The sequence below is a fragment of the Boleophthalmus pectinirostris genome, unplaced genomic scaffold (genome assembly GCF_026225935.1).
Source record: "Boleophthalmus pectinirostris isolate CB_2022bp ecotype Guang Dong unplaced genomic scaffold, ASM2622593v1 HiC_scaffold_1, whole genome shotgun sequence".
Classification (NCBI taxonomy): domain Eukaryota; kingdom Metazoa; phylum Chordata; class Actinopteri; order Gobiiformes; family Gobiidae; genus Boleophthalmus; species Boleophthalmus pectinirostris.
The window spans coordinates 36,320,893-36,341,388 of record NW_026570970.1 but is presented as its reverse complement, the minus strand read 5'-3'; the positions used below and the strand labels follow the sequence as shown (position 1 = coordinate 36,341,388).

The window sequence follows — 20,496 nt, the reverse complement described above, 5'->3', positions numbered from 1 at the left end:
CACCCCTGAACCCTGCAGATTTAAACTGAGTTCTCTCAAATAGAAAACACTTAATACAAGAAGTGCTCCACTGAGTTTTGAAACTCCATACACATTCACACCCTGGCCCTGGAAATTCCATTCTCTTTTAAACAAATGGTCAGGGTTAGTGGTTCACTTAAAAACTACCACTACATGACATCACAAGGTGGAACAAAGCATTTAGAGCTTTGGAGATGTAGACAGACTAATAATAAAAACATGTGTGAATGAAACAAAACACAAATCCAGGTCTGTTTTTGAGGAGGAAACAGCATTCTAATGCTATTTAAAGCTCACAAAACTCAATTTTCATAATGCCACTTTAATCATCAAAACAGTGAATATATCAAGTTTCCTTCCACTGAATAAGCTACAAAATTGTCCTGCAGTTACACCAAAAAACTGCTAAAAGATACCAAAAAATACTCCTGCCATATAATGACAGGTATCACCAAATTTAGTATCAGAGTATTTGGATATTTTTGTTTCTGGACAGTGTCTGAGGGAGGAGCTGGGAGGATTTGGTCTGTAAATAGGATTTAATAGAGGTTGTGTAATTATCACCTCGCACAGGCTGTAATTATTTATGTAATAATCTGTACTCGGCAAAGAACAAAATATCCGGTCTTTTTATAGAAACATTTTGTTGTACCTGAACTTTAGACCTCTACAAACATGTACTCTGAACGTGCAATCACAGCACTTTGAATAATGATGATTTGAATTTCTGTTACATCTGAGGATTGCAACAGAAATCAGCAGGAAAGTCCCCCGGCCTGAAGGTCCCCAAGCTGGAAAGTCTAGTATTTCAGGATTGTATCTTACATATTTCGATGAAATACATAATGAAGACCTTCCTAAAAGTGATTCTGAATGATTTTTGAACAAAGTCTGTAGTTTCTTGTGTTGTGCTGCTTACACATTATATTCACGGCAGAAAAGTAAATAATGAATATTTCTTCACAAATAAAAATTTACTAGTGCTATAGGACATGGGGAACAAGAAAAAAAAATAAAAATAAAATATGATTTCATAGTAAACATCTGCGAGGAAATGAGGATTATATTGAGATTACAGACTGGGTTAAGGTGCCCATGTCAGAGTCCTGCTGCCCGTCAGGTACCAGCAAATAGTTTCTGAAACAAGCAGGTTTTAACGTTCTGGAATTTTACGGGCGGGTATGCGGGTGGGTAGTGATTACATACAGGCAGGTCAGGACTAAACCAGGATTAAACCAGATCTAATCCGGGACTAAAACAGGACTAATCTTGGACTTGAGAGAAAGAACCCAGAGCCTGTGGAGCAGGGTGTCCCGCAAAGTGTGATTAAGTGATGACTGTGCTTAGCTTCGTGAGGAGCTCTGTACCGGGCCTTTCTTCCGCGGTCACCTCGACGGTCTACATGGGAGCACCTCCGGGCCTCTCCCAACAATCAGTCCTGTTTCAGTTCTGGTTTAATCCTGGTTTAGTCCTGGTTTAGAACTAGTTTAGAACTAGTTTAGTCCTGTTTCAGTTCTGGTTTAGTCCTGGTTCCGGCATCTCTTGTGAATTGATGATGTATTTTGTCGTGTCTGTGAATTTGTATTCGTACTGAAAAAAGTGTAACCGTTATATTTTGTGATTGTAATTCTTTGCCATAACTTTTCAGTTTGTATTCTGATGGATAAAATACACACAGCACATTTTATGTACAACTGGACTCATTCGAGAGTTTACAAATATGTATTTTATGCTCAATTACAGACAAATATGCACGGATTTGCCAAATACGCAAGGCTGTGTATCCTATGCACACGATTATTTCTGAAAGCTTCTGTACTCCATGCTATTTCCTTTTCAAACCACCTATTCAGATTTCAGTTAGCTTTGTTGTTCATTGAGAGGTGCATCGAAAAAAATAAAGTGCTTCAGTTAGAATTCTTTATGTTTATATGTGTGTGATTTATCCCGGGCACGGGTGGGTAACAGGTGGAATGTTAACAGGTTTAACTTTGATATACTCACGAGTTAACGGGCGGGTGTGGGGCTGTACTGGGCAGGTGTGGGTCTCCAAAAATGGACCCGTGCAGGACTCTGGCCCATGTTACTCTATTTTCTGTTCTATGTTGTTTCCTCCTTAAAAACATTGCTGGAGTTGTGTTTCGTTTTATTCACACATGATTAACACATAATCTCTGCATATTTACACTCAGTTCTTCTTGTGATGTTACTTGAAGTCCTCCACTGTGTTTTTCATCAAAGGCCACATATCTAAACACAGACGAAGCAGAGGGCTGATTGAGGGCAGTAGACTGGTGCTAAATACAGTGTATAACTGAAATATGTTCATGTTTCACACGTTAAAATGAGCCATCAGTCTTTATTCATGCTACGATCCTTAAAACCACACACTAAATATTCAGTATCAGCTTTATCAAGGTAGATTTTCAAAAAACTTACAGTAAAAAGTTCATTTTTAATTGGTGCAAGGTAATTTGAGCCAATTCACCTGTAAGCTTGAGGGCCAAGAAAATATAGTTTGAACATGCCTGATTTAGATCATTTCAGCCCTGGAATTGCCAATCTAAGGTAAAAGGAGCTGTTCACTTGAAAATTACAGCTTCATGACATCACAAGGTGGAACAGAGCATATTGAGCCTTTGGAGATGTAGACAGACTAAAGGGCCGTTCACACCAAGGCGTCAAAGCGTCCAGTTTCTATGTAAAGTCGATGTGGACGCGCGACTAGAGCGTCCTGTGTTTTTGCGGCGCGTCTTCGGCGTCAGCGCGGCGCGAATCTCGTGTCAACGCGGTGTGTCTTGAGCGTTTTGGCGTCGACGCTCTAGACGGGCGTCCAAGGCGTCAGTGTCAAGAAGTTGAAAATGCTGAACTTTTTGACGTTATTATCAGGAAGAAAAACCCGAGAACCAGAGCGAGAGCCACAAACATGAGCGGAGCATAAATATATACACCACAATCACCGAGCCGATCTATACCAGAACCAGACCAGGACTACACCAGAACCGGACCAGGACTAAACCAGAACTAGACTGGGGCTTAACAAGGACTAGACCGTGATTAGACCGGAACTAGACCGGGACTAGACCGGGAATAGACCGGGACTAGACCGGGACCAGACCGGGATTAGACCAGGACTAGACCGGGACTAGACTGTGATTAGACCGGGACCAGACCAGTATTAGAGCAGGACTAGACCAGGACTAGACCGTGATTAGACCAGGACCAGACCGGTATTAGACCAGACTAAACCGGGACTAGACGTGATAGACCAGGACTAGACGGGACTAGACCGTGATTAGACCGGACTAGACCGATTAGACCGGACTAGACCGGGACCAGACTGGTATTAGACCAGGACTAGACCGGGACTAGACTGTGATTAGACCGGGACCAGACCAGTATTAGAGCAGGACTAGACCAGGACTAGACCGTGATTAGACCAGGACCAGACCGGTATTAGACCAGGAGGATGAGACCGGGACTAAACCGGGACTGATCCAGTGTCATTAGTGGAGTATAAATATATATACTCCCCAGTCGTCGAGTCGATCTCCTCCGCTGTTTTATGTCATAAAAACACTAAAGTCTCTCTCAGTCTGGTCTGACATTGTTTTCGGGAAAAGAGCGGGACCGGGCTCTTGTTTCCAGGGCAACGGACACGCGTCAAATATTTTTCTCCCATTCATCCACGGCGTCTAAGACACGCGTCGGGGCGTCTAAACTCAAATGCAAAGGCGTCCAAATAGAGGCGTCAAGGCGTTTTTTGACGCTTTGGTGTGAACGGCCCTTAATAATAAAGAGTTCCTCAAACATGTGTGAGTGAAACAAAACTCAGCTCCAGGTCTGTTTTTGAGGAGGTCACATCATTCTAACATGGTTTAAAGTTTTCATACTCTCACAATTGCACATCTCAATATTCCTGCTTAGCTCCACGTCGTAAATGTACAAATCGTATTTACATAGATTTAAATGTATTTGTGTGCTGTATCTTTGCATCTTTGCATACGGCCTATCTAATCTAGTTTAGTGCCAGCTCGGGTTTGTACTTAAAGTCTGTGCACCTGATTTTTAAAAACGTGGACAGACAGAATTATTGTATTTTCTATTTTTTGCATTCCAATTGTGAGTTTATGAGTGGAGTTTGTCGTGACTTTAAAACTAAAAATAACTAGCATAAAATAACAAGCTCTTCTGCAGACTTCTTTGGATCTCAAGAGCTGCTTATACAATATATCTGTACTGGGGCCAGACTCATTTTACTCAAATACCTGTTGAAAATTCGATACAGGAAGTTAAAAGATCTGATTCAGACTATTTTAACCCTAGAGTTTTAGATGATTTCCTTCTGTTTAATCTTTTATATTCTCTGAGCTCTGAGTGCTGGAGGATATTGATTATTGATGAACAGGAAACAGACTGGAGAATTTATGCTGGTGGTGAGAAGTTAGAACCTGTTACTGACTCCATTATTTCAACAGCTCATGCCAAAGCTGCTATTAAACTGTTGGAAATCGGTTTGTTTTGTTGTAATTTGTTGTGTTCAAATCAGTTTGTAGAATCCCTATTGACACTTTGCTGGAGTTGTTCTATAATGCATTTCTATAAGCTCTATTTACGCTTACGTCACAAACCAAGAAAACACTTGGAAAGATGCGATAAGGACCAGCATTCATTTACACAGAGCCGGTATGTTGAAAAACGAATATTTACCTCCCTCTGTTTTCCAGAATAACATCGTGCACATGGCATCTTTTTCAGAAAAGTTTTCGTTTACATCAACCTGCATAAATACGGCGTCATAACTACACCAAACCTCTGGCGTGATTTAGATTCAAACCTGTAGCTTTTATTTCATTACAGTTGTAAGTAGGAATGGGCATTCGATGAAATGTTCTTAATCGATCGTCGGAAGAATTAACGATCGATTATCGATTAATCATTAACGTTTTTATATTAAAATGATCATCATTATTATTACTATCTGCACTACTAATCTACATAAATAAATTCAACTTTACGACATATAAACCGTAACCAGTCTAGAGCCACATCAGCCCGTTTGAGATTATAATGTGTTTAATTCAGTTTAGTGCAACTCTCACAGAAACGAAACTTAAAACCGCATCGTTAATTTGCATAAACTAAGCGAAGCTAAAACTAAAGCTCTACAGCTCTTGTGTCGCTGATGCGGTTCAATTTCTGTTGGATTAAAAGACACGACTCAGTGGAATACAGGTTAGTGTGACCAGATTTGTGTTTGTCAAAACCAGGACACCGTACGGGGGGAGGGAGGTGGGGACTCGTCATCGACATTGAGCGACTCTCACCTGGCAAAACTTTTTCCCACTGGACACTGAAACATATGTGCTGCTTTATACACTGTGCACATGGACTCACACTTGTCCCGAACTCAACAGAAAGCGTGGCATTTCTTGTACAAATCATCGTTTGTTTGCTCGCTCCTTCTGAGTGCAGAGAGCTACATGTACAGACCCCTGTTTGGTGACGCTATGCACAGCAACCTACATTCGGATTGTCGCTTAAAATGAACGTAATCGATGAAATTCTTAATGATCAATTATCGATTAATCATGCCCATCCCTAGTTGTAAGTCTGTGCAGCTAATTGAATTTTGATTGCGATTTCGATTTGTGTGTCAAACTATTTCCACACTAATAATCAAATTGAAATGATTTAAAGCTTAACAAAGTGTTTTTTTTTTTAGATATATACTTATGTTATGTTTTTTTGCCTTATTTCATGTTCAAAATTTATTTAAATTTATTTTATGTTTTATACATCGCAAAACTGCTCTAAGGTTTATATTTGTTGCCTATATTTATTTTCAATTTGAAAGTTTGTGTAAATTATCAATAACAAAGCGTTTTTTTGAGAGAGAAATGCTGAATAAATAATCGTTTGAATAATCATGATTTCAATATTGACCAAAATAATCACGATAATGATTTTTTTTCCATAATCGAGCAGCTCTAGTTGTAAGTTTTTCTCACAAATATCTTGAAAAACATGCATTACTGTGCGGGCTCGCCGCTCCACAGATCTGTTAAAGAAGTGGTAACATCACTGACCTCTGAGCCTCACTGGTCTCTGGTCATGGATATGAAACATCAGCTGTGTGTGCAAATGAAAACACATGAAAAGCGTTTGCATTTCCACACAAACTCTAACTCTAACACTTTACACCCACATGCCAAACCGTAGTTTTCCAGAATCTCCAGTCTAGCCGAAGTTCTTAGAAAGAATCGTTTTCAGAGTCGACTCACTGTTTGCGTGTAAAAGATGGGGACAAACAAAGGGAAATGTCTCTGTTTTTAAACATACCCATGTACGTGTAAATGTGGTCTCATTGCAGTGTTCTGATATGTTCGGCCAATCAACAATTCCGACCATACTTCAGTTTTCATCATTTCCCCACTGACGCACAACTCTGAGTGCACTGGTACATGTGATTAGAAGAGATGAGGCGCCAAATTCCAGATGATTCCAAACAGCACATACGTCTGCAGTCTTCATTTTACCGCTGATCACATTTACTTCAGTAGGTTTGATCACAGTCGGTCGGTGAGCCCAGTGTCGGGAACTACACCGGAAGTTGTCATCGCATCTTTCCAAACATCTTCCCTGGTTTGTGACGTAAGCATGAATAGAGACTATTGGTGCAATGTTCAGCCTTTGCCATGGTGACACAATGTACACATTAGCAAACACAGACAAAAACGTTTAAAGAATGTCTGAAAATTCAAGAAAAATATATAAAAAAAAACGGACATTTTCAGCAGCAGATTTGTTGACCTGGTTTATAGTTCATGTCATAACTGGGCCTATCCATATGAAACAAAAACTGGCACAAAGTTCAACATATTCTCTGTCAGAAGAAATAAAGTAAAGTCAAATTTATTTTTTAAGTGACACCATTATTCAATCCCAAATACATAATATTTGTCAGCTAAAAGGACTTACTTAATAATAACAGGCTTGTGGAGCAGATTCCAAACAAACAATGAGAAGGTCCAACATTTGTGGAGCAGAAGTTTGTAGATTTCTTTCAACAGTGAATCTCTCGTCGAGTTTTCTACGTGAATTAGACAGTGAAAGTTCTTCCGTTTGGACTTTTCTGACTCTTGGTTGACAGTAGATTTCATGTCTTTGTTTTTTCACAGCTCTTTTGACACTCAGTGAAGTCCAGTCCACATGTGCTGTGAAAGTCTGCGGTCACAGCTCTCAGCGACTCAGAAAATCACAACCACCAACTAGTCTTACTTATTATTCTTATTTCTGAAGGTCTAATACATTTTTCACTTTTGTTTTTGAAATTTACCTCCATCATGTGTTTTCTGTACGTTTTTCTATAATCACTGTTGGAAATTGTCCTGCCAAAACAGATTCTTTACTTGTGAAAAATAATTCTCAAACTTAAAATTCTGTCTGGGTTCTGACTATTCTTAAGCTTAACTGTTAATGTTAAAGGTGCACGATGTAACTTTTCTCTCTACTGCTCGTCTCCATGGAGATGTGACTGTGGTGTCTTTGTCTAAATGTTCCCAAGAATGGTATTAAACAAAATTATTTTCATAGAGACAAGCAGATCACAGCACCTGACAAAGTTACAGGTCAGATGTGTGGATAGATGACCCCACTCTGTTTTTCAAAGTGTTTTTGAGCTTTAAAAACAAACACACTGAAATAAATGCAGGGTACATGCACTTTATGACATATCGGAACATTTCAAATACAGAGATAAAGCAGGTAAACCAGAAAAGTTACATAATGCACCTTTAAAGGCAATCAAAAAATAAAGAAACATATATCTAATAACAATAATATATCATAACATAGGATTATAAGAAGGATCACTACAGCAGAACAAGCCAAAAAATCAAACTTTAGTTAAATCCAGTTAAGAAAAAAATACAAACATCTTTTCTGTCCACAAATGCACAATGATCCTAACTTCTGCATGTTATTCACAAACTAATAGTGTGTGTTGCTTAGGGGTGTGCAAAAATATTGAAATATTGATAAATCGTATCGCTTAATGTGATGATACAGTATCAATACTGTGGGCCGCTGTATCGAGTATTTTTTGGTATATTTTGGTAAATTATTTTGTTACAGTGCTACAGTTTTGTTGTTTGTTTAGAGGAAGGAAACTTGTTTATGCAACACATTTGACATTTTCATTGTTTTGATGATTAAAATGGTCATGTATTATTTTAACTTTGTACAAGAAGTAATTTAACAGAGACTTTTAGTGTCACAGTCATGATTTATCCATTATTTTTATTGAACCGTACTGCTAGTGCACTGTATTGAGATATGTATTGTATCGTGGCCTGTCTATCAAAGTATGTATCATATTGGGTATAATGATACCCAGGCCTAGTATTGACGCTAAAATAGGCTGAAGTACGTCTGTCTGTGTCGCCTTGTTTGTTTTGGTTGGTTTGGGCGTTTCACTGTTGGCTTGTGCTCAAATCTCAGTGCTGTGCTGTGATTGGTCGCCCCTCTCGTTAACCTTACAGTGATGATGGATTCTTGTGAGTTTGAGAACTTTGAAATATCGCGAGAATGCATGTCACTGTGCAGGGTTTGTGTTGTCGCTAAAAAAGATGAAACTGTGAACATATTCACTGTTTTTAATAAGCTGATGGACCCTGAAGTGACACACTTAACAACAATATTGAACACTACTCCTTAAATACTACTTAAAACTAATGCAAATATCTGTCTCTCTTTTTCTTTTTTCTTCTTTCTGCAGGTTATGTCTCCCCAAAGACACTCTGGATCCCCGGCAGTCAAAGAGAAGGGCTGAGCTTCTCTGACTTTCTCTCTTTGCGTCCTCCCTCTGTCTCTTCTCTCTCTCTGCTGTCTGTCTCTCACCTGTTCCTTGGATCATCCCTGGACCAGAGTTTCCTGTGTGTGTCTGGATGTGATGGCTACAGGAGGACATGTCACAGACGTCTTTATCAACCTGCAGCAGGTACGGCTCCATCTGATCATACAAGAAAATCAGGACGGATGAGAATAAGGTTTTGTGTTAACGTTTTAAAATTTTGATGCACATGGTTGATATGGGAGTTTGTGTGGAGTTTGCATGTTCTCCCTGTGTCTGGATGAGTTTACTCTGAGAGCTCTGGTTTACCCCATCCATCCATCTGTCCATTTTCTTGCACTAATCCGGGGCCGGGTCACAGGGGCAGCAGTCTGAGCAGGGACTCCCAGATTTCCTTCACCCTGGACACTTCCACAAGCTCCTCCCAGGGGACCCCTAAGGCGTTCCCAGGCCAGCCCAAAGACATAATCCCTCCAGCATGTCTTGGGTCTTCCCCGGGACCTCCTCCCTGTGGGACATGCCCGGAACACCTCCAGGCACCCGGAAGGGATGCCTTAGCCACCTCAGCTGCTCCTCTCAACGTGGAGGAGCAGCAGCTCTACTCCAAGCTCCTCCCATGTGACTGAACTCCTCACCCTGTCCCTGAGGGAGCGCCCAGCCACCCTGCAGAGGAAACTCATTTCGGCCGCTTGTATCTGTGATCTCGTCCTTTCAGTCATTACCCAGAGCTCATGACGATAGGTGAGGGTTGGAACGCAGATTGACGGTAAATCAAGAGCTTTGCCTGACCCCGAGACCCTGAGATACTTGAACTCCTCCACTTGAGGCAGCAACTCTCCACCCACCCAGAGAGGACAAGACACCTTTTTCCAGTCGAGAACCATGGCCTCGGATTTGGAGGATCTGATCTTCATCTCAGCCGCTTCACACTCGGGTGCAAAACCGCCCCAGTGCTGCAGGTCCTAGTCTGATGAAGCCAACAGGACAACATCATCTGAGATGAGATCCTGTGGTCCCCAAACCCAAAACATGCACAACAGGTCAAATCCTCCAGCTAAGGTCCTGACCAACACTGTAGCCCTGCCCTGAGAGCTGGAGGGCAGCAGCTCACTGGTCCTGACAGGATTCCTCAGAGACATTGGTTGGATGGGTCAAATGTAGGTTTAACCCAGAGACATTGGTTGAAAGGTGGGTCATACGCAGGTTTAACGCAGACACACTGTTTGAAGGATGGGTTGGGTCAAATGCAGGTTTAACCTTGAGACACTTAGGGATGGATTGAATGCAGATCTAACCCAGAGACACTGAAGGACGGGTCAAATGCAGGTTAACCCAGAGACAGTTGCTGAAGAATGGGTCAAATGCAGGTTTAACACAAAGGCAAATGGTTGGAGGACAGGCCAAATACAGGTTTAACCCAGAGACACTGTTTGAAGGATGGGTTGGGTCAAATACAGGCTTAACCTTGAGACACTGAGGGATGGGTTGAATGCAGATCTAACCCAGAGACATTGAAGGACGGGTTAAATGTAGGTTTGACCTAGAGATACTGGTTGAAGAATGGGTCAAATGCACAGGATGAATTTCCCTCAAGGGTTGAAGAAAATATACCTGAACCTTATGCCTTTTCCGAGTAGATTTGTTGTGTAAAATCTCTGATCTGAGGCCTGGACCGTGGTGGTGGTGGTGAAGAGGAGGAGTTGCAGAGGCTGAGGAGGCTGAGGTGGCTGAGGTTGTGCTGCTGCTGCCTTCAGATGTGTGAGTGTTCTTCTTGTGTGCTCAGACAGCTCCTTCATTAAAAGTCTTCGGTCCCTGTTGTACTTTTCTAATGGAACTCATAGTGAAACCTGAGATCCTAATGCCAACGGCCAATCAGAGCACAGGGCCGGGACTTATCGCGGCGTTTGAACCAATCACAGCTCAGGTTTGAGCCCCGACCTCTCCAGGGAGGACAGTGCATTAGCTGTAGCTGAGCACTTTGTATTGATCTGTGGAGGTTCAGCTGAGAACAGGATTCTATATTCACTTAAAGTCCTGGGGTAGTCTTGACTTAGAGCTGCTTCAGTCCTGCTTCAGTCCTGCTTCAGTCCTGCTTCAGTCCTGCTTCAGTCCTGCTTCAGTCCTGCTTCAGTCCTGATCTAGCCCTGCTTTGGACTGGGTTTAGGCCTGGTGTTAAGACCTAAATTAGTACTGATTTAATCCTGATTTAGTCTTGGTTTGGACCTGATTTATTTTTGGTTTTAGTCTTGGTTCAGACATTGTCCTGTCCTGATTCAGACCTGTTTTAGTCCTGGTTTATACCTGATTGAAGTGTGAACTTTCAGAAGCAAATGAGAAAAAAAATAAAAAATCAAAGTGTACATGAATTGTGATAAAATATAAACCGTGATCTGGGTCAAAGAAAACCCTGATATCATTTTTTCATCATCGCTCACTGGTTCTGACATGAGCTGATAGAAGAATCATCCTGCAGACAGATCCCACTAAACTCCTGTGTTTCTCTGCAGGTGACAGTGGAGGAGGATGCAGAGGCCTCAGGTCCAGACCCTGGTCAAGACCCCAGTCCAGACTCTGGTCCAGACCTTGGTCCAGACTCGGACTCGGACTCGGACTCGGACTTGGAGAGGGCTCTGTCTGTGCAGAGGTTCACAGCGTTCTTCAGTTCGTCTGCTCCTCAGGGAGAGCCCACAGGACGCCTGTACACCGACAGAGACTATGAACGTAAGCACTGACATGTTCTCGTACTGTCATAAACCTGTCATAAAGGATTTGGTTTTGGCTTTTCATTGGTTTCAGGATGGTTTCTCACCACCAGTGTTGGGAAGGTGACTTTTAAAATGTATTCCCCTACAGATCACAGATTACATACCCCAAAATGTAGTTTGTAACGTAATCCATTAAATTACTTAAATTGAGTAACGTCATCTGAATACTTTGGATTACTTGATTTGTTGTAGAGAAGCAAAGACGAGGAAATCTTCACATTGTTTGCCAAAAGAAAATGAAAAGGCCGAGTCTTTAAAAATATTACTGACAGAAGAGGAGGAGACTGTTAAATCCTGTTTTAGACCTGGTTTAGACCAAGTTTAGACCTGGTTTAGACCTGGGTTTAATCCTGGTTTAGTCCTGGTTTAGTCATGGTTTAGACCTGGTTTTAGTCCTGGTTTAGTCCTGGTTTTAGTCCTGGTTTAGTCCTGGTTTTAGTCCTTGTTTAGTCCTGGTTTAGTCCTGGTTTAGTCCTGGTTTAGTCCTGGTTTAGTCCTGGTTTAGTCCTGTTTAGTCCTTGTTTAGTCCTGGTTTAGTCCTTGTTTAGTCCTGGTTTAGTCCTGGTTTTAGTCCTGGTTTAGTCCTGGTTTTAGTCCTTGTTTAGTCCTGGTTTAGTCCTGGTTTAGTCCTGGTTTTAGTCCTGGTTTTAGTCCTGGTTTAGTGCTGGTTTAGTCCTTGTTTAGTCCTGGTTTAGTCCTTGTTTAGTCCTGGTTTAGTCCTGGTTTTAGTCCTGGTTTAGTCCTGGTTTAGTCCTGGTTTAGACCTGGTTTAGACTTAGTTTAGACCTGGTTCAGACCTGGTTTAGTGTCCGGCAATGAGTGGAATTACCAAGAAAAAAAAAAAAGAAAAAAAAAGGATATAGCCCCAAAATGTGAAAACAGGAAAATACCGCCATGTAATTCATTTATTTCAACAAAGTAACTGTAATCCAATTACCACTCACTGAAACAGTAACTGTAACAGAATACAGTTACTCATAATTTGTACTCTGATTACGTAACTCCAGTACATGTAATCTGTTACTCCCCAACACTGCTCACCACTTAAAATATGTTTAAATAGTTTTAAATTGTTAATTCCTATGGCTACGGTTTGGTTTATTTAGAGCTGTATTGTGTACAAATCAAATGTTCACGATGGAGATGTTATTATTTCTCCTAGAATGTTTCACAGTGTGGCATTAAACCTTTGTATCTTCATGGAGACCAAACCAGACCAAGTTACAGCTCAGTCTATTTTTCAAGGTATTTTTACCCATAAAACCTGTAATTGGATGTAAAGTAGAGCTGTTTAATGTCCTGCTGTGGAAGTCCAGACAGAGCAGTGACATCTCCAGAAGCAAGCAGACAGAGCCTCAAACAAAAAGCTCTAACAGTCACCTAATCCAAATATTCAAAGGGAGTGAAGTGAAAGTGAAAGAGACATTTTTCCAAATAAACACATGTTTTTGTCTGAATATAACATTATTTTGAGGTTGAAAATACACAGAGGTCATTTGAAAAGCCTGTGTAAGTAAGTGAGTTTTATCTGTCTTTCTCCCTCTCTCTCTCCACTCTCTCTTTCTCACACTCTTTCTCTTTCTTCTCTCTGTGTAACTCCCTTTCTCTAACTCCCTCTCCATCTCTCCCCCCTCTCCTCCTCTGTCTTTCCCTCTCTGTGTTTCTCTCTTTCTTCCTCTCTCTGTATAACTTCCTCTCTACCTCTCCCTCTCTTTATTTCTCTCTCTCTCTCTCTGTAACGTACTTCATCTCATCACTCCATCTTCATCTCTCTCTCTCTGTAACTCCCTCTCTCCCTCCTCTCTCTCTCTGTAACTCTCTCACTGTCTCCTTTCTCTCTCTTGCTCTCTCCTCTCTCTTTGTAACTCTCTCTCTCTCTCTCTCTCTCTGTAACTCTCTCTCTCTCTCTCTCTCTCTGTAACTCTCTCTCTCTCACTCTCTCCTTTCTCTCTCTCTCTCCTCTCTCCTGTAACTCTCTCTCTCTCTCTCTGTAACTCTCTCTCTCTCACTCTCTCCTTTCTCTCTCTTGCCCTCTCCTCTCTCTCTTTCTCTGTAACTCTCTCTCTCATTCTCTCCTTTCTCTCTCTTGCTCTCTCCCTCCTCTCTCTCTCTGTAACTCCTTCTTTTCTTCCCCTCTTTCTCTCTCTGTCTGTAACTCCCTCTCTCCCTCTACTCTCTCTCCTCCTCTCTCTTTCTCTCTCTCTCTCTATAACTCCCTCCTCTCCCTCTCTCTTTCTTTCTCTCTCTCTGTAACTCCCTCTCTCCCCCCTCTCTCTCTTTCTCTCTCTCTGTAATTCCTCTCTCCCTTTCTCTCTCTCTCTGTAACTCACTCTCTCTCTTTTTCTCTCTCTCTCTGTAACTCCCTCTCTCCCTCTACTCTCTCTCTCCTCTCTCTCTCTCTCTGTAATTCCTCTCTCCCTTTCTCTCTCTCTCTGTAACTCCCTCGCTCTCCATCCTCTCCCTGCTTTTTTTCTCTCTCTCCCTCCTCTCTCCCTCTCTCTCTCTCTCTCTCCGTCTCTGTGTCAGACCACAGACAGAGTCAGCTGCACACCCACCACCCTCTCTCCGCCCACCTTCCTCCTGCGCACAGACAGAGGAGGAGGTCCCACAGCGCCCCCAGAGGCCACAGGAAGAAACGACGCAGGAAAAAAACCTCCGTGGCTCCTTCGAACGTCACTCCCACCATCCAGGTCAGACACACGTCCTCACTCTTCACCTCCGCTCTGTCCGTGCTCTACTCATCCACTCGTCTTCTGTCTGTCGTTCAGGAGGAGGATGAGGAGGAGTCGGACCCACACCAGACCAACGAGAGCTCAGTGACGGAACCAGAGGTAACATCATCACAGCAGTGTCAAAATAAAAACATCTCTGCCACAATTTCATCAGGAACAACTGCCATGTATAGATAGATAGATAGATTCATAGATAGAACGATAGATTTGAGCTTTGTTTCATATCATAACATTGTTCCCTCATTAAAAACATGTCTGAAGAGGTTTCAGATCCATGCATGTTTGAGTAATCTAGTGATCACTGCATGGCTTTATTCAAACCCTCCATCCTGTACCAGGCTCCACCCACAAACTCATGTTTCTCCACGGTCATTTTTTCATAAATATAAAAAAGCACAAAACAGAAAAATAAACTACAACATCACAAAGCAGATACGAGTAGTTCTATTATTGTGTTGTGATGGTGCTCTGAAAGGGGAGTGACTGAATGCGGGGAGCAAAGAGTACCAAAACTAAAACAGAAACTACCATATTAATCAGTTGTTTTCAGCAAATACAGCATTTTTAAAATGATAAAAGGTAATATGGTGAACTAAATGATAGGGGTATGCACAAAAGTCACAGTTCTGTACATGTATCAGTTCTGAGGTCACAGTTCTGTTCATTTTCAGTAGAGTTTGGAAACAAAATGCAAAACCATTTGCTTGTTTATTTGTGTGTTTATTAAACCAACAATTTGTTAATTTATTAAACCAACAATTTATTAAAGCAACATTATACAAATGGGAAAATAAAATAAATTCAAAGTGCTGCTTGGTAAAACTAATAAGTTAAATAAAAGAAACAAATGTATGAAATATTATAACAAAATAAATCCCTTTTAAACAGTAAACAAAACTTTTCAAAAAGTAAAGTGCAGCACTAACAGTTTCAGCATGAACTTTTACTCAATCTTCATATTTTTGGCCAGAAAAAAAACATGTCCACACAAATTGTCTGTTGACAAGACGGCCGCACTAACTATAAAGCACTGTAAGAAACACTGTCATGACAAGTTCTCTCATGAATATTAAAGAGCTGAGCCTCTGTGTAGCTGCACATATGGTGGCGGAATGTAAACACACACAAATTGCGCAAATTCACTTGTGCACAGCCCTGCACCGAACCCAGCGTCCTGTACAGAAACGGTTTGGCACAAATACATGTACCGCTACACACCTAGTAAATATGTGTTACCAGTTCCATGGAAGTGTAATGCTCGCCACCTTTCATTTTATGGGTTATCTATGTCATTGTTTCCCAAAGACTGGGCAAGAGATTTTTGATTTTTTTTGGGTTGCCTTGTCTTGATCTGCATGTAGGTCTGCAACATATTATTGTCATTCTGGATCAGTGTTTCATCAGAATATCCTGTCCTCAGTAGGGCCAGTATTTTTAGGCAAGGCATAAATAAATAATAATAATAAAAAATAATCATTATAAAATTAAAAAGAGCGAGACATTACATAATTACACAATTAGTAAACAAAATTTGATAAATTAGATAGAAGAGAACGGAATGAAACCTTTCAGTCATATGAACAGCTAAACAGAACCGTTTTGAGCCTGGATTTAAACAGTGTCAAAGTAGAGGCCCTTTTATGCTTATTCCTTTCACTACTACATATATGTGTGAACCGGGATTTTCTGTGCTCATAAAAATTAAGACAAAACACAGAAACAGACTGAACACTGCTCCTGATCTGCTGCTGCGTCTCCTCCTACACCCAGACTGAAACACACTACAGAAACACACACACACACTAATTGTTTAGTAATAATTTTATTGACTATTCTATTCCAATATTACTGGTTTAACTGAATGTTGAAAAGAAAAGAAATGGGCTACATTTAATGTCCAAATAGGTGACTTTAATTGCTGCTTCAATGTTTTTCATAGTTCAAAACTTGAGTAATACTAATTGTTCAGAGACACCATCACTCAGTCAACAATAAAATATCCTCATTAATGTTGAATAATGCTCAAATCCACCATTGTGACTATATTATATTGTGACAGTCCCTGTCTGTCTCTCACCACCTCCTGTTTCTCTCAGTTTAGTTTGGGGAGCCAAGAGGAGCTGGAGGAGCCCTCTGGTACAAGCGCCCTCCACACAGAGGACGAAGAGCGCCCCCTGTCTGCGGCCGAGGGGGAGACGCAGAGCTGTGGAGGAGATGGGCGAGCGACGCGGGAGAAGACAGAGAAGACAGAAGAGGAGAGAGAGGATACGAGCAGGTATACACACTCAGCACATGCAGTGTTATACCTCCCCCTGCTGTCTGGAACGGAAAAGTGCGGCCAAATATTAACAGCATAGAAACACTTGAAGGATCTTACTGTTTTAAAAAATATAAAAATATACTACAATCACAGCTGAACCTGTTTCTCCAGAACCTTCACCTGCAGATAGAGACACGCTTTTTCACAAGTTTGTCTCATTCTCAGTTTATGGATAGGCGTCATTTGAAAGCTCACAACCTCAATACAGTTAGCTCACTTAGTCGGATATACAGAACATACGAATGCACTTTTTTTTGTTAATCACAGATACTGAAATGTGGGTATTCAAATTTAAAACATGCCAAATCGTACTTAAAGCAAAACACAACCTGCTCCCAGATAATATTCAAAGACTGTTATGCACAAATGAATTCAAATACAACCATAAATGAAGGTCAAATGAATAAGAAAAACAATTCTCTGGAACCACTCTCAAAAGCACGTGTGTTACTAGATGTGACTTATGGAGTAGTTTAGACGACCATATCAAAGGTTGTACTAACTTGGTGCACTTCAAAAAACAATATAAAAATCAAATCTTACTGTAGACCTGACGTTACCAGAACTAAAATAAATAAATAAATACATTTTTAAAAATGCAGTAATCAATTGCCTCAATTATTTTAAGCTGATGTACTTAAAAGTCACAATCTTTCAGAACTTAAAAGGTTGGATGACTTGCTACTTGTACCTTTTGATAACAGGGGATTTAATAGAGTAATCAGTGTTATATAATATGAATATACCTTAAATATACATACATATTTACAGACATTACACATTATAGTACACACATAGTACATAATACACACATTACATATTATTTTCTTAATTACTGAATTCTAATAGGTTGTACCTGTAGTAGGACTATTTCTAAAACTTTGAGTATACATAGCTTCATCTATTTTGTTACTTTGGGTTTACAGTGTAGATCCATTATTTTTACAAGTAAAACACGACTATTAAGTAAACACATGCTTTTCTTTAACATGACCTTTTCTTTGGATATGATCATAAAGGATTAATTTTGTGCCTTCTTTGTACAACCATGAACGAAAAAAAAAAAAAAAAAAATTAGATTTTCTCATTCTCATTTTGCTTATTTTGTTATTTTGATACAGTTATAAATCATAAACTTCTGTGCCTTGTTTATCATTATGATTAGTTTGTATGACCATAGTACTTTACCGTATGTAAATATTTGCAAAGTTCCATGATCAATGTACAGAAGAAACCACCTCATTTTTGAAACTATGTCATGAACAGGGGCGGGTTAATATAAGTTTTTTTCTTTTTTCTTCCCACTTCTTTTTCGAGAAATGTGCTTTTCTGTTGTTTACAATGTATATATAGTATGAATATTGTTGAATATCTCTTGGCACAAACTCGAAATAAAAAAAAAAAAAAAATCAATCAACCTCCACAATCCCTGAGCTGCAGAGGCTGCACTAGCAGTTGCTGGGGTTTAGGGAGTGACCGTTCACATCCGAGAGAGACATTTTAGGTTTAAACTAACAGGGTTTCACTATTGAAACTGACAACCCAAATCAGATACTCATGTGAAGCTTATTCTGCTTCTTGATTGGATCATCATCTTCAGATCATGATCTCACCTCTAGGGACACTCTAATGAAAAAATAAATAAATAAACAAAATAAAAATCTCACAGTTCCTTTAAAGGTGCACCATGTAACCTTTCTCATGGATCGTTTGCCAGTATAGGCCTTTGCTCAGTTTTACAGTATGGCAACTTCTTAAACTTCTCTTACTGTGAGTGGTCCCGCCTCTCCACAGATCTGTCATATAACTCCTGCTTGACTCAGATAAATAATGACAAATAATGACAATGCTATACTGTCGAACATTCCAGGCAATGATACTATGATTTAGACCAGAGTCTCTCAAACTTTTACATCAAGGACCACCAAAAAAAAAAAAAAAAAAAAAAAAAAAAAAAAAAAGATTTGGATTTTCGAGTACCACCAGATCTAAACCAAGTCTATAACAGAACTATTCCAGGTTTAATCTCGGACTAAACCAGGTCTAAAAGTGGACTGTCCACTCTAATTCTAAACAAGAAATAATGCAGAGTAGGTTAAAAATGTTGATAAAATGAACTGTAAATGAGACACCAGAAGGACCACAGCTTGAGAAACACCTTCAGATATTTTCAGACTAGAATTTACTGATATTGATATTTTCCATGTTCTTTCATTGTCCAGTACTCCAGCAGACTGCCTCCCCTCCACCTCCTCCGGCTCCTCTGGCTCTGGGCTGTGTCTGAGGAGGAAGCCCCTTCACCACCGGGGGGCGCTCTGTCAGAGGGGTAACTACGACCTGCGAGAGAGGACGCGCATTGGCAGCATGACCCAGGAGGGGGCGCTGTACACCCGAGTGCCCACAGACGAGGCCGAGGCCAAGATGCTGGCGTCCGCAGACCTGGACGACATGAAGAGTAAGACACACTGCTGCACTAGACGTGTCAGAAGTATCGAAAATCAGACACTAATTGATACTAAAAAGCATCAAAACTAGATGCAGGTATCGATACTAAAAAAGTTATATTCATAGGACAGAAGTTAACCTGTTCACAGGCGCGCTCATTTCGGGAGTCTGAGACTGCCCTCCCATGATGCATTTGGAATAGCTGTTCTGGATCTACTGTCTGTGGTTTGGACTCGAGTTGGCGTTCTCACCAGAGCGACCGCACCAGAGTTTGGCATTTGGTGTGGAGTCAAGCGGACCGTGAACACCTCTTTTTTTGAGGACTTGGTCTGCTGGATATTGAGCGGATCCAAGTGTGATTGATGCTTTCACGCCAAAGAAAACGAACTGAACCAAGAGCTTGTGGTTCGAATGGAGCGTTTGATGCGCACCAACTGACTCGCTGCTGTTGGTGTGGAATGGAAGGACCCTAAACCAGGTCTAGAACAGGACTATTGTAGGACCAAATTTGAATAATTAAGGACTACCTGAATGAGTTTGCCTGCCGTGCTTTGAGAACTATTGTTTGAACTGCTAAAACTTAGTTACACCTGTTACCTGTAACATCTTCTCGTCTTTTTAAACTAGCCTGAAGAGGTTTTAGATGTCATCCATGTTTGAGTAATTCAGTGATCTCTCCCAAACTCTTCTTATGGTTATAGCTGTAAGATTCTGTACAATGCTCCACCCACAAGTCTATGTCACCCATGCCCCACTCAACAATTCTCCATAATTATAATAAAACGTGATACAAAACAACACACTTCAACTTTTAGCAGAACGCACAGCAGTTGAAACGTGATAGTGTTTCAGAGGTGTTGAACAATAAAAGGTAACATGGTGATCTAAATATGTGAGCAGTTAATACCCCTTAGAAGTAAAATAACGCCTCTTTAAGTTCCTTCTCACCAGTCCCATACATGATGGTGTGTGGTCGATTCCCCTTGGGGCGACCCTCCCCGTGGCTGTTCCTGCTTCAGCCCCACATCGACGCTGTGTCTGTGAGCTGTATGGATCTGCACATCGAGTGAATGTGTGAGCACAGAGCACAGAGCACAGCCTCTGCCTGAGCCTGAGCCTGAGCCAGCTCGACTTTTACACTGAAACATTGAAAGTGAGATCATGATCTGGAGTCTGTTACGCCCCCTCTACATGTGTGGGAATCACTATATTTTGTTGTATTTATGATCTGACCTTGAATCTCAGGTTATCTAAATGTCCCAAACATAGTCTATATTCAACATTTTATTACTATTCTATTTCACATCATATATTTAGATCACCATGTTACCTTTTATTGTTTTCAAAATGCTGTATTTG

General features: G+C 40.8%; 1 pseudogene; it reads left to right on the top strand.

Annotated features, from left to right (window-relative positions):
* The first annotated feature begins 8,974 nt into the window (after positions 1-8,974).
* Positions 8,975-20,496, top strand: part of LOC110175851 (anion exchange protein 3-like) — a 42,009-nt pseudogene continuing 30,487 nt past the window's right edge.